This window comes from Clarias gariepinus, chromosome 2, assembly GCF_024256425.1.
Source record: "Clarias gariepinus isolate MV-2021 ecotype Netherlands chromosome 2, CGAR_prim_01v2, whole genome shotgun sequence".
Classification (NCBI taxonomy): Eukaryota; Metazoa; Chordata; class Actinopteri; order Siluriformes; family Clariidae; genus Clarias; species Clarias gariepinus.
Window position 1 is genome coordinate 20,218,009 of NC_071101.1, and position 14,460 is coordinate 20,232,468.

The window sequence follows — 14,460 nt, forward strand, 5'->3', positions numbered from 1 at the left end:
CCCATCCTCTCACAATCTCCCTTTTTTTTTATCTGTCCCTCTCTTCTGCTCACTTATGGTGTTGTTTTGGTGCTTTTTCCTTCTATTCGCCATGTCTTTTTTTTTGGCCTTATCTCTCTTTTTCTCCCCATCTCCGTCTCTCTCTTCTGCTCATACCCTTATATCACCTAATGTATGTGGTTTGACTCATGGTGGGATGCAGTGCTGGGCACCACAAGTGTCCGCAAGCTTCTGTGAGAACTGGAAAAAAATAAAACTTTTTTTTTTTTTTTTACATGCAAAGATAACGTAATCACAGTTCCAAAACTCGCGGTGAATTGAGATGAACCATACTTACGGGCAGTGCGCGAAACCGCGCAGGTGAGATAGGGGTATTACATGCCTTTTCTACCTTTCTTTCTTCTGTCTTTATCTACTCTCTCTCTTGTGCTCTTTGTCTGACTCTCTCTTCTTTCTCTCCCTTTCCCTGTATCGCTATTTTGCTCTCTTTCCCTCTCACAAGCTTTTTTGTGTTTCTCTTTTTTAAGGTTCAAGATTCAAAGGTGCCCCATTGTCATGACAAATATTAACTACATTCATATTGCCAAAAATTAGAAATAGGTCACAAAAAAATAACAGGAGTAAACACATTATAATGATAATAATGATGATAATAATAATAATAATAATAATAATAGTAATAAATGTATTACTATCTCTCTTCTCCTATTCTCTCTATTTTGCTCTTTCTTTTTCACATTTGCTTTCTGTCTCTTTTTCTACTCTCCCTTTTTCTCTCCCTCCTCTCTTTAGCTTTTCCTCTGTTTTTTTATTCTTCTGCTTTCTCTCTCTCTCTCTCTCTTGGTCTCACTCTTCTGCTCTCTGTCACCTTCTTTCCTCTCTCCGTGACCTTCTTGTACAATCTCTCCATCTCTCTCTGTCCCTGTCTCTCCGCCTCTCTTGTGATGGGAACCAGCACTCTTTATCTTAGCTGTCGTAAGTCTGTGTCCGCTCACATCAAAGAAGCCTCAAATCAAAGGAGACCAGTGCAAAAGTCACAGACATACACACCATTTACGTCACGTGTTGTGCATGCATGACGACAGTCGTAAAACTGTTTAGCAGGAGAGAGCATTGTGTATACGACTTTTCTAATTATACATCTCATCATGTACCCTATAAAACCAGCTTTTTCATGCTAAATTAGTGCTCTGTAAAATATCACAAACATGCATATGCTGCAAGTCAGTCGTATTATCTAATTAGATCCAGCTCTACATCAGACAAAAACACGATATTCCTTTCTTTCCTTTCCACTCCAGAAAATATCTCACTGTGTCATAAGTTTTACATTACCCGTAACTTAATTAATTAGATTTTATTTTAAAAATAAATTGAGTTCTTAATGAAGTGCACACGGGGTGTGTTTGTGTGTGGGTGCACGCACACTCCTGTGGCTTAAATGTACTGTGTACAGAAATCACTCTTAGCCTCATTTAGTACATACTCATACCGAAGTTGTGCAGTTTTACACAATAACCCAGCTTTGTTGTTCTGGTTCTGTGCTCCAGCACACTGCATCTGAAACACATCAATCAGTGTGAGATTAAAGTATAGGCTTTCAGCATTAATTTGAGCGAATGATCCCATTTAGCCCTGTTCATAATCAGTTTTCACATTTTACTGGATCAGATACAACCGAACAGTTACATGGCTGCTGAGTTGTTACCAGGTGCCTTTGTGTTGTTTTATGACCGCGTATGATGCACAAGTGTAGCGTTGGTGTCTTGAGTTTGTTACGGTTCCACTTCAACATGAGGACCAGCATTGCTTCAATTATAGATAAGCAGGTCTTGAGGTAGACGAATCCAAACAGATCAATCGAGATGCGCCAAAGAGGATTAGACGTGCCAAAGTGGTGAACTGTTTGCTACGCCAACCACGTTTTAAGAAGTGAAAATGTGCTGGTGAGTTTTTGGGCAACGGATCACCACAGGAGTGAATGCGTCAAAATAGTTTTGATCATGAAGGAAGAATTTTTTTAAATGATGAGAAGGCCTCACAATGTTTTGAGCAGATAATTGCCACAGACAATGTACACAATGAAATGTTGCAACAGCATGACGTACACTATGTTGCCAAAAGTATTCTCTCGCCTGCCTTCACATGCATATGAACTTGAATAACATCCAATTCTTAATCCATAGGGTTTAATATGATGTTGGCCCGGCCTTCGCAGCTCTAACAGCTTCAACTCTTCTGGGAAGGCTTCCCATAGGTTTAGGAGTGTGTTTATGGGAATTTTTGACCACCCTTCCAGAAGCACATTTGTGAGGTCAGACACTGATGTTGGACGAGAAGGCCTGTCTTTGCTGTCTCCGCTTTAATTCATCCCAAAAGTGTTCTATCTGATTGAGGTGCAGACCAGTCAAGTTCTTCCACTCTCATCCAACCTCACTCATCCATGTCTTTATCGACCTTGCTTGGTGCACTGATGTGCAGTCATGTTGTAACAGGAAATGGCCGTTCCCAAACTGTTCCCAGTTGCACCAAATTACGTGTGCGCACACCTAAGCTGAAACAGAGATGGAGAAAATGGATTTTTAATCTTGAGAAATGTGACTTTCTTTTGCTTGACACATGCACACTACACACACGCTTACAAACACAAAATAAAATATGTTTTACACACACACACACACACACACACACGTGGTCACAGTGTTATAGTAAACAGTACACGCGTGCACATATGTTGATTATACCAGTAAGAGACGCGCACTAACACCCAGCAAGGGAGACGATTACCCACAATTCCGCAGCACAAGAGAGAGAAAAACCGTTGGCTCAGTTGTGATCACGTGATGCTCGGGGTCAAAACAAGATGTGTATGCGTGATACATGATACTCGGTACTCGTAAACCAAGACTTGCTCGTTTTCCAAATAAAAAGTTATTAAAAATCTTTGCTCGTCTTGCAGGACATTCGCAAACCGCGTTACTCACAATCCGAGGTGTCACTGTACTGTGCAATTTGTTAATGGCAGTTAGCCTACTCAGATCTTGGGGTAGAATTCGAACCCTCAACCCTAGAGGTGCGAGGCCACAGTGCTGATCGGTCCATCGTGCCACCTGCCAGACAATCACAACTTTTTGATGTTGTGTAGCAGGGCAGCATGAAGCATTTATAGGCTTATGAGCTGTCTGACTTTTTCCACTTACATGAACTTGCAAACTGACAGGTAATGCAGTGTGATTGATAATGTCGAGAGAAAGAGAGAGAGAGAGAGAGAGAGAGAGCATGGACAATTATGCAATCTCACAATTTCACAATTCAAGTGCCCAAGAACTCTTTTTATTATGAGTATAGCCTCAAGATATTAAGACTAAAGCCAGGGTACTGTTTAATCACATTTTATTTATATATATATATATATATATATATATATATATACACTGTATAAAATGTGATCAAATATAAAATGTTATATATAAGATTTATGGATAGGTTAGACAGTATTTAATGAAACTCATTAATTTAAATTATAAAAATGTATGCCTATATTCAGATTTTTTTATTTTAATGTCCACAGAGTCAACTGTATTCGATGGGCTAAAATTTGTCTGTATTTCAGTCAGTGTTGATAAAAATGAGAGCACAAGATCTCCCTCAGTATGACTGCATTAAAGACCATGCAGAGCATCACCAGGGAAGATATCTAGTTTCTGGGGACGCCTGTTACAGTGATCATTTGCAAGTGATTTTTAAACAAGTATTATACAAGACAGTTTTATGTAAGATTATGCTACTTTTGTTTTTTTTGGCAGAGACTGGATGATGTATAAAAATGGCCGTGTTTCTTTCATGGTTTACTCAGTGTACATGTAAATCTTTTTAATTAGATCTGATGTTCTGTACTTTTACCTCATTGTGATTATTTCATGTCAAATGTGCAGAAGCACAGAGCTAAAACAACAAAAACCCACGCCACTACTCAATTACTTACAGACTGCACTGTTAAATGATGCGATCTGATGTTCAGGCCAGGGCAAACATACTGTGACTTATTCCCGTAACCCTGTGTTCCAGAGCTGGCTTTTTAGAAACTCAGACACACAAACGGCTGAGCCTTTCTATTTATTTTATTTAAATTTTTTTTCAGAGTGTGATTCCCATGGCGAGAAATAAAAATAGCTGTGAAAAATATCAGCATTGTTCTAGTGGCAGCATCCTCGCTACCTTATTGATGTTAGAGCTCTAAAGCAGGGCCTGGCAGGAGAGCACAGAGCAGCTTGTGTCTTCTGCCTTCTGTGTGTATATTTTGGAGGAAGAAAGAGTTTGGTTATTAGGCCTAAGACCCATTGCGGTTTATTTCTCTGGATCTTTTCCACATCTCACTCAATATCAGGTCTCTTTCTGTCCTGTCCAAGGACTTTTCCGTGCCTCTTCTCCTTCCTTGTCTTTACTTTTAATCTCCATGTGCTATAGTTAGATCTTCTCTTTTCTCCTGGCTTGGTTCAACCAGTCGTATCTATTACACTTTCATTGACATTCAGCAGCACAGGATCTCGTGTGGTACTTTAAATATGGCGGGTGCTTAAGATATTTCACTGCTATATTACACTGATCAGCCATAACAGTAAAACTTTAACATTGATTATCAATTATATATCAGTAAACTGGTGACAGGATCATGGACACCCAAGGCTCGTCTGTGCTTTTGGGGACAAAAGGCAAGACTGTCTGGCCACTAAAGAAAGGCACCAGTGCACCACAGAGCACCCAGTGCACCACAACACAAGATCCTGTCTTGTGGCATCATGCCCGGCAGCTCATGGGGAACCCACATAATATTAGGCTTAATGTTTTGTTTTGTAATGTCATGGCTGCATGGTGGTCTGGACAGCTTCTTGGTCATAAGTAGTGAAGTGGGAATGCTGTTGATTTGGATCAGTTTTTAGGTCAAGTGCATAGTGTTGAAAATGAGTAATGGCTGGATTTACAATTTCATAAGGGGTTCTGATCATTAAGAGTGTTGACGGTTGCTATCACGGGTCATTGGTGGTCAAGGTCATGGCTCAGCAATGTCCGGATCACTAGCTCTCGTCTCGCGGCGGCGCCAACACCGACATCATTAGATTTTTTTCTATTCGCAACTCTTTCGAATCCACTTATAAGAATATGAAGAAACCTTCATAGTACTTTTATTAGGAAGCATAGATGTGCACTGGCTATTACATTTTTGCTATTTGTTTTTTTTTTTCTGAAAAAGGGACAACAATTGTGCTTCTGTAAAGTATAGGGATCTGCAACACTGTTCGTTGTCTCATGTCTTCTGCATCCGTCATCAAACTTTTTTTTCTATCTAAAACTTCTATTTAAACCATTATAGGAATTTTACCAAGCCTTCACAGAACCTTTACTCGTAAGCATAGACGTGTACGTTCTTTATTGTTTTCCTCTGTACAACGTTAAAATTCTTGCATTTCCAAGTGGCAGGTGACATATCATCTTTGGAAGCTTGGCATTTTTTTATATATTATATTATATTATATAAAGGGTTTCTTAACGATTTTATATATATAAATCCCTCGCTCCTTCCTGCTGTGGATTTCTACCTGGAAACTAAACTGAAAAAACCCTGAAGTTACTAGATTTACTTTTTTTTCAGTTTATTCAAAAGTTCAATAAACAGCTAAAATGTTACATTAAGGGATTTGTAAATATAAGTTAAAGGGCCATTCTGTAATTTCTGTATTGCTTTGCGTTCTCCTTAAACACCTTCAACTGTCACTGAAGATCTTGCCTTGAATGAAGCGAATTACAGAGCGCCGGCAGAGGCGCTGCGCATTACTTGTCTATCTAAAATCTGTGGTCAGAACACAACAGACGCTTTTCCTTAATGGTTTTTTTTTCTTTCTTTTTAAAAGCACTTGAGTAAGAGATTTTTTTTTTCTTTATCTGATAGTTCCCATCTTTGTTCTTTGATCCTGGTGACTCCAAGCCACAGTACACATCCAGATGCAGAGATAAGAGTGAAAGACTGATGAGGTGGCTGAGTGTTGAAGGTGGCAAAGGAACAAACTTTTTTCTTATTTTATCTCGGAGAAGTCCCTCCCCCAGTGTGGAACCTAAAGATGTATGTCGTTAAGGGTTATGGACGATCATGCAATTATAGTTTCTGACCTCTATTAGGCAGCACAATGCTGCTGATGCTGAGATTGTAAAGGGAAGGAACAAGACCAGCCAAATTTGCAGACAGCAAAATGTTCCAAAATCTACTCGTATATCTTTCCTCATCCAAACGTCTCCCAGGACTCAGTCTGGGCTCGACCCGGCTTTCCCACAAATCATGCCTTTCAGTAGATCAGGTCAGCTTCCTTTATAGAGAACTGGAATATTCATGTTAAACACAAATCCATTAGTCCATTATTTGTGCCCCTGCTGGAGTCACGTTCTGAGGAATGCATCGACACTTATGACTCTCCTGATAAAAGGAGGTAAAGAAGGAAGGAAAGGAGGACTCAGTGAAAGAACAAGGGAGGAAGCCTTGAGCAACAACACCTCCCGGATGAGCCAGGTGCACTGTTGGAAAGGTTTAGTATTTCCCAAGCCAGGGTTTCTGCTCCCACAACGGATGCAGGAGACAGTGTGTTTGGGCCAAGGGATTCAAAGACCTTTTTTTTTTGGGGTGGAGGGGTCTTGGGTGTTGGAAGACCACTACAAGCTGAACGAATTTATCTAAAATTTCCTGTAACCTGGTTACAAGGTCAGTGTGGTGTCTCAGCGGAGCTAGACGTGTTTACGATTATGAGCCACAATAGGCCCTAACGGTATGCGTCTCACATCACATGTGTTTCGTTTTGTTTGGGTCTGTTGTGGTGGGTTTTTTTTTTCCATAGTATTGTGATGAGCCAGCATTTATCCTCCGTTCATGTTGAATTGGTTTTACAGCATCTTAAAAAAGTTGTGTGTATTTATTCAGTCTATGTCCAGCCTCAATGATGTCACTGCCCTTACTGACTGGTAAGCTTGTGTGTGTGTGTGTGTGTGTGTGTGTGTGCGCGCGCGCGCGTGTGTGTGTGCGTGCGCGTGTGTGTGTGTGTGTGCGTGCGCGCGTGTGTGTGTGTGTGTGTGTGCGTGCGTGCGTGTGTGTGTGTGTGTGTGTGTGTGAGAGAGAGAGAGCAAGCCAGCGATTTAGGTTTTGTCCATGTTAACATTAAAACCAGATGTTTTGAGTCTTACTAGGCTAAGTACCTGCTTAAGAACTTTAATGCTCTTGGATTTAACCTGAGATCCAGTTGCTGCCATAACCGAACCTCTGGAGTACTAACTTCTAGACCCTCAATTAATTTACCTGTCTTCCCAGTGGTACCATGAGGTAAAGATGGTTGTGCAAGGCTTTTCTTGACTTAGGGAAAATTAAACTGGCAACAGCAGAGCTCATGTTTCACATGCAAGTGTGTTTGTGTGTGGGTGTATGTGTGTATATGTGAGATGTCGAGCTCCATTATTTAAAAGCGGCAGTGGATCAAGGACTGCTGTGGTATCATAAAACCAAGGGCGCTGCTGGGATCAGAAGGCTTTACTCAGACGCACTCAGGAGAGCCCATTAATATGATAGGGCTTTAGGGGTAGTGTGCACTGACTTGCTAAAGGGGAGTGAATGAGAATAGCTTGTGTGCATGCTGGTTGGTTTATATTCACAGTTCTCATTTTGCTGATTTGAGCATGCAGCTGAAATTGTGTTTGCTTGGCGGAGTCATGGAGCTGAAGGAACCTGATGCCACTGCTGGATCGCAGTGCTCTGGGCAGCCGATTGGATCCTGGCTCCTTATGCTTATGGGTAAAGGACTCCAGATGTCTCTGGTAGAGTTTCTTTGTGTCTCTGTTCCAGAGAGCTAAGCAGCCAACTGGCCCCAAAGCTACACACTTAAAAGAGCCAAAGAAAGAGACGCAAACACACTCTATCTTTCTCTCACTGCTTCATTAATGACAACACGGGCTGGCTGTCTCTGCCTGTTGACATGAGTGGAGAAAAGGATGATGAAGGCCGTGCTTGTCAGGCATCTTTGGTTTCCTGTCCAGTTGGAGAAAGTGATAAGGCATCAGGAGTGTGAGGCTGAGAAATCATCTGCTGATGAAAATCTAACCAAATGCACTTATTGTTTGCATATTTCACCATGAGTGGTCCTTCATCAGGAACCGAGATAAAAAGGCTGTAAAGTCAAATAACGCTCAAATGACTCTGAATCTGGTCCTGCTTATACGTATTTCTCTTCTGTGCATTTGTGGTATTACAGGATTTCCATCTTATTATAACAAAACATTTGAGAACCTTTCCTTCTTGAATGTATCTCATATATCTAATCCCAGAAGATCGTTAAAAATTTCCGGTGTAAGATTTAAATGCTAGAATATGTTTAACATTATGTAAACCTAATACGAAGTGATAAAAGATTAAAAAAGGAAACATAACTTGGCTGTTTTGGTCCTAAAACAAGTCTGGCTTCACGTTGTAGCAGTGTGATGATAAATTTGTAATAAATTATAGTTATCATTTCTGTCAGCTGGATGACTGCCTGCACCTGATTGGCTGATTTTAACTGATGTTGATTTTGTTTGAAAACAGTGCTGGGTGTGTTTGATGTCTTGGCTTTGCCTGTATCAGGGTTTTGGATTTCCAGCTTAAATGTGTCTTTATGGACTACGTGAATAGACTCAGAACAGACATTTATGAGCTGCTAGCATTTCTAAAAAGACCAGAGGCATTGCTTTTTCAAAAAGATTGAAGCTGAACTTGACTCCAATTTTTTAAAAGTACATACTTGAATCCTGTCCTACACAAGAGCAAGATCCAAGAGGTAAATTAGCAGTGAGGCATTGTGTGAAAGTGGAGTCGGTAAGCCGCATGAAAGGTTTTGTTAAAGACCATGAGAAGGTCATGTGCTTTTTTTTCTTTGTTTTTTTTTTTTTTTAGGTTTGTTGCATTAGTGATGGGTGTAATGTAATTAAAGAGTGGTATGGATTTTGCAAGGGGTGGTCAAGTCAAACCAGGACTTTGGTTAGAAGAGTAAAAACTACCTTTACTTCTCTATATAATCCCCTGCTACACTATTGCACTCCTCCCGGTGTTTCACTATTGCTTGGATACCATCAAGGTAGAAAGCGTTCTCAGTATGCTGGACACAAGATTGGACTGCCTGCTTGACATGTGAAACGCTGGCCTCTCAGGAACTCCTTTTAAGACCCTAACATGTAGAAATGGCTTTGAGGGAGGTCAGAACTGTACAGGTAATGTGAAAATAACTCCCAACTCAGTTCCCGGAATGCGCAGGTGGTCCCATCCCCTGATTTTTTCCCTAATTTGGTTGTATCCAATTCTTCCCCGTCACGACATCTTTTCGAACTGCTTGCTCACGCACCATTGGGGGCGGAGTAATACACTCGGAGGAGAGCGCTTTCTGCTCCTTCCGCTTGAGCCGTGAGCTCAGTTCCCCTCTGAGAGTGCCAGGCCAATCAGCTCTCTTTAGACCTCTGGCTACGAGAGGTTACAGCATCATCAGGGAATTGAACTCGCGATAGGGCGAGCACTTTACCACTACGCCACTCGGAGGTCTATAAATAATTTTTTTTATTATAAGGATCAGGTGTTCCACTTGCGAATGTTCACGGGAATGTCTGCAGTAGGCTGTGAGACACCTTGGCTATGATCATCACTCGCATACAAAAAAAACTTAGTTTAAAATGTTTACACTATTGAAATGTTTTACTGTGGCAAAGAGTCTCATCATGGTACTGTGCTTGAAGTCTTCTGGAAATGTCATGCTTTTGTTTATGGGATGTTTCGTCACAAATTTCGGTTTGTCCTTAACATCCCTCATAGAAAGAAGGGTCAAAGCTCATCAGATTCTTTGTAAATACAATGGTTTTGGAGGTGAAAGAGGTGTAAGGATGTCAGTACTGGTTATATGATCGCAAGGCTGGCCATAAACAGGCAAAGATAAATCAAAAAACTTGATCATTGTCTGTAGTCTGTTTTTCCTTTCTTCCCTTTTTAAAACACAACAGGAGAGTGAGAGAGTGAGGAGAGGTGTAGACTGTTTTGCTATGTGGCCAACTTTTTTCACATCTAATTGATCTGTAACATTTCTTGCGCGGATTTGTAAATGGAGAAAAGAAAGGGCACAGTAAAATACAGCTGCAGAAATCATTCAGAAATCAGAATCATTCATTCCACCAACCACCAGAATGATGTAAATATCAGTTTCAGTAAAAACTACATTCGGATCCGGAGTGTGCGTGTCCGAGGGTCTGCCAGAGGTTCAGCCGTGTATTTGTTCGAAACCTTCACTGCTTTGTGAATTATCAGCGAGTCGTAAAAAAAAGGTTTTCAAGCGGCATTTCCTTTTGACATTGCAGAAACAACTGAAGCTCAAACCTGCCAATGTCAGAGGTTCTGTTATACTTCCAGGTGGCCCAGTCATATTTCAGACAAACATTTTACTAAGGATGTTCTCACTCAACCTCTGTTTGCCCTATGCAGCAAAGCTTGCTTTCAGCTGGATCTTATCAGCTGGAGAACAGATTCTGTCAAGCTGATTAAAGGCTTTCAGGGGTTACGTGGTTTGCGCTGTGCCTTTTTTTTCCCTCTTTATTTATTTACCTCTAACTTTGTTTCTTTATTTCTTGTTTGATTTTTTTTTTCTTTTTTTGATTTTATTTGATTCATTCTTTCTCTTTTTATCTTTCTATCGCTTCTTCTAACTTTTCATTCCTCCCATCCACATCTGTTCTGGCCCTGATCTATGTCCTGCAGATGTTGTTGACTTTTGATGACTGAAGATACAAATGACTGTAGATTTTTTCTTAGATTTTTTCATAGCTCTGTGAGCGTGATGTGGTACAGTGGGCAGAACAATGCGGTTAACACAGGTCTTACTACTGTCACACCTGAGCTTGAAGCATGCAGTGAATAATTTCGATACTTCCTTCAGGCACTTTTCCCTGAGTATGTCCATGCTTCAAAGCTTTAGCGTGTTCGCCTTTCTGAACCTTTTCCGTATAAAGCACATGTCAGGGCTCATAGTAAAGGCAAAACGTCCTTAAAATGTGATGTGTTCCTGAAATGGAAGCGTGACTGACCAGATGGCGCTATCGTAAATAATGTTTTAAAGTCCCCTGATGTTGCAGCATTGATCATGCCTAGAGTCAAGTTCAGAGTTTGTTAGTTGATGCAGCAGTTCACAACTCCTTCTGTTTCGAGGTGTGTCACAAGCTCTTATTTATCTTTTATAATTGTGTTTAGTGAGAGTCATATGTAGTGAATATACTGGAGCACAGATAAAGGATGCTTTGGAAAGGAGACTTGTTTGTACAGTTGGCTATTGTGTTTCATTGCAAGGTCCTTGCTGAATGTTTTTCACATTAAGCTGTTGTTGTTTTGTTCTGTCATCTTTGCTCCAGTTGCTAGTTGTGTGTTTGGTGTCCTGTGTTACTGCTGAAGGCATTACTGCATAACTGAAAGATTTATTTAAATCCTTTTTTTTCCCCCTGTCTTGTTTGTTTTCGGGCCTAGCAACCGGCGAGCACTGATCAAGGAGTTCGGTTCACTGGGTTCACTATACAGAACTCATCTTGTGCCCGGTGGATCAACTGAATGGATGTAGCAGACTTGATGATCTAACTGTTGCCTCCAAGGGAAAAGCTTTAGCGGTCCATCCCAGCTCTGTCACAGGCCGTCTTCTCAGCAGTTGGTCATAGACATTTCCTGGGTGCCGCCCATTTTCTCTGTCGTGATGTGTGTTTCTGCGCGGTGTGGCATTTGTCATCCGAGGATACATGTGACATGTGCCTGTTATCACGTGCCAGAACTTCCGTGTGTCCGGGAATTCGAAATAACCTCATGTGTCAGAGCTTTTGCCGGTCCTAGATCGGTGTTGGATCGATCACACTCAGGTCTGCGGTGTTGGCCAGAATCGGGCGATGCTGTAAGCGCATTGAATTAGCTGGGTTTATTTAAAAAGTGTCAGACTACATGCACATGAACTGAATGTTAATAGAACACGAGCAGCAGATTTGAGAACAATGCGACGAGAGTGCCTTTCATCGCTTCCACTTACAAGGCTTGTAAGCCATCAGCATGTTAAGTTTCGAGCAGCTGAACATGCAACCAAAGGCTTATAGTTCCGGTCCAGACTGGAACTATATAATCTAACACACACGTACACGTCATAGATACCTGCTCTCCAGTCTCCGAATCTCTTTTATGTGGTACGATCGATGACAAGATGATGACACGTGCTAATGTTTGACTGAAACAATGTCTGTGTGAGTAAGAGAGCATGTCTGGGCCTTGATCTCGAATTCGTGACTTGAAGCATGACTTGATTCGCTTTCTGTCGTTTGGGTGTGTTACCTCATTTAAATCCTCATTTAAAAAGATCAAGTAAAGGCTGGAATTTGAATTTGGAAATCTGTAAAGTCACCCTAAGGGCTCGGTGTGTGTGCATATGTGTGCAATCGTTTGTGTATTCATGAACTTCCTTTCCACCGAACTTCTCGCTCTGCGTGCTTCTCATTAAGCCGCCCTCCAGATTTCAAATCCTTGACAGATTTGGACAGGTTCTCTGCTCTCAAACGTCTGACGTGAAATATTTTCAGTCTTTTAAAAAAGATGCCTGTACTTATAACATCAAGGTGAAATAGTCATCCCGAGTTAAATTTTCAATTTGTATTTCCTACTTACAGATACAGCATTTTACTGATTAAATTGCGATACTTTGGTGTGTGCAGCACCTCATATCTCAACCATATGTAGTCTGTCAACACAGATCTCATCTGTGTACAAACTTGGCCGAAGTCCGTTGCAGATGTCGACGTTGCTGTTTAGCATCGGTAAGCTGTTTGCGCTTAAAAGTTTATTATTTATTTAGAAAACAGAAATTAGTAAGGATGGGAATCACCAGATACCTCGCGATACAATATTATCACGAAACCTGGGTGCCGATTCTGTAAGTATTGTGATTTTAATATTTCCTTAAAGATTTTTTTTAATTAATTAATTTATTTATTTTTACAATTCTGATCAAACTTAGCAAATAATTTGCTCGTATTCACACAGCACAACACTCTGACAGCCAGATTTTGTGAGTTGTTTCGATACCAGTTACACCCTCAAACCACAAAAGACAATCACTGTACGCTGCTCTTTTTTCATGCAAATCACAAGTTGCTGGCATCACAGTTATACAAATGTAACAAATTCACACCTGCACAGCAGTGACTGGGTGTGTCCCCCCCCCGGTTTTCTCCCTAATATAGTCGTATCCAATTCCTCCCCATCACTAGGGGGCTCCTACATTAAGCTTCTACTACCACTCATTTGGGATTAGACGTGAAGACTATCCGAGCTACGTGACGCCTGCCGACCGCATCTTTTCGAACTGTTCGCTTAGGCACCTTGGGGGCAGCGTAACGCACTCAGGAGAGCATGGGAGCACGCGTACCTCTCATCCCAACCCGCTGAAAGAGCTCGGCCAATAAGCTCTCTCTAGACCTCCGACTGCGAGAGGTTCCACATCACCCGGGAATTGAACTTGCAATCTCCGGGTGATGGGGCGAGCACTTTACCACTGCGCCATTTGGAGGCCTGAGTGGGGACTCACTCATATGCAAACATATATTAATCTTATATTTATTTTAAATCGATTTCAGAGTCAGTGTGGCACTGCATAAATCGGAACATTTCCACAAGCTGAAAATAAATCTCTTTGCAGTTGCAGTTTTGTGCTTGTTTTTTGCCCACTGGCGACACTGCAGAGGATAACTCTGATCTGTGTATCCCTCTCTCATAATATTTAGAGTTTAGTGCTGATTTCAGTACTGTCCTGTTTGCAGCTGGATCTTCCTCATGGCAAAATGACTTCCAAATCCAAACAGTTTGCACCAAATCTAACCTGACAGCTCTAAATTGTATTACAACAGCTTTAGTGTTAGCACCAGGCTTAATCGTAGTCCCGTCGATTTTATTTAGTGAAACGAGTTTTTGCGATACGTCTCTAGTTGCTCTGAACTGTTTCATCTTGTTATGCCGAGCCTTCCTGCAATCCCATTACAACTTATAAATGTCACCTGCAATTTTTGCACACTTTCCTGACAGGTAGTTTATGAACAGTCATCATTTTACACCTCAGCGTGCAGCTCGGTGTAACTCGATCCAGGGATTGCCGTTTCCCCATTGCAGAACTCTGGTTTTAGACAGATATAAGTTTTGTAAATTCTCATTGAAAGTTTCTTCCTACGTTTTCATAAACTGTTCCATATTTCTGCATTATAATTTACAGTAGAGAGCAGCGGTATGTAGAAGGCATTGTGTTTATATTTCTCTGGACTTATTTGTGAAGGCTGATGACTTTCTGCCCCTCGTGATTAAAGAAGTAAGACAGCACGACCCTAATCGTTCTGTATGCGTCGTGGTGA

At 41.1% G+C, this 14,460-nt stretch overlaps 1 protein-coding gene across 3 annotated transcripts in view; it reads left to right on the forward strand.

Moving 5' to 3' along the window:
• banp (BTG3 associated nuclear protein) overlaps positions 1–14,460 on the forward strand; it is a 62,447-nt gene that overhangs the window by 30,736 nt on the left and 17,251 nt on the right. The gene's annotated exons all lie outside the window — the stretch shown is intronic.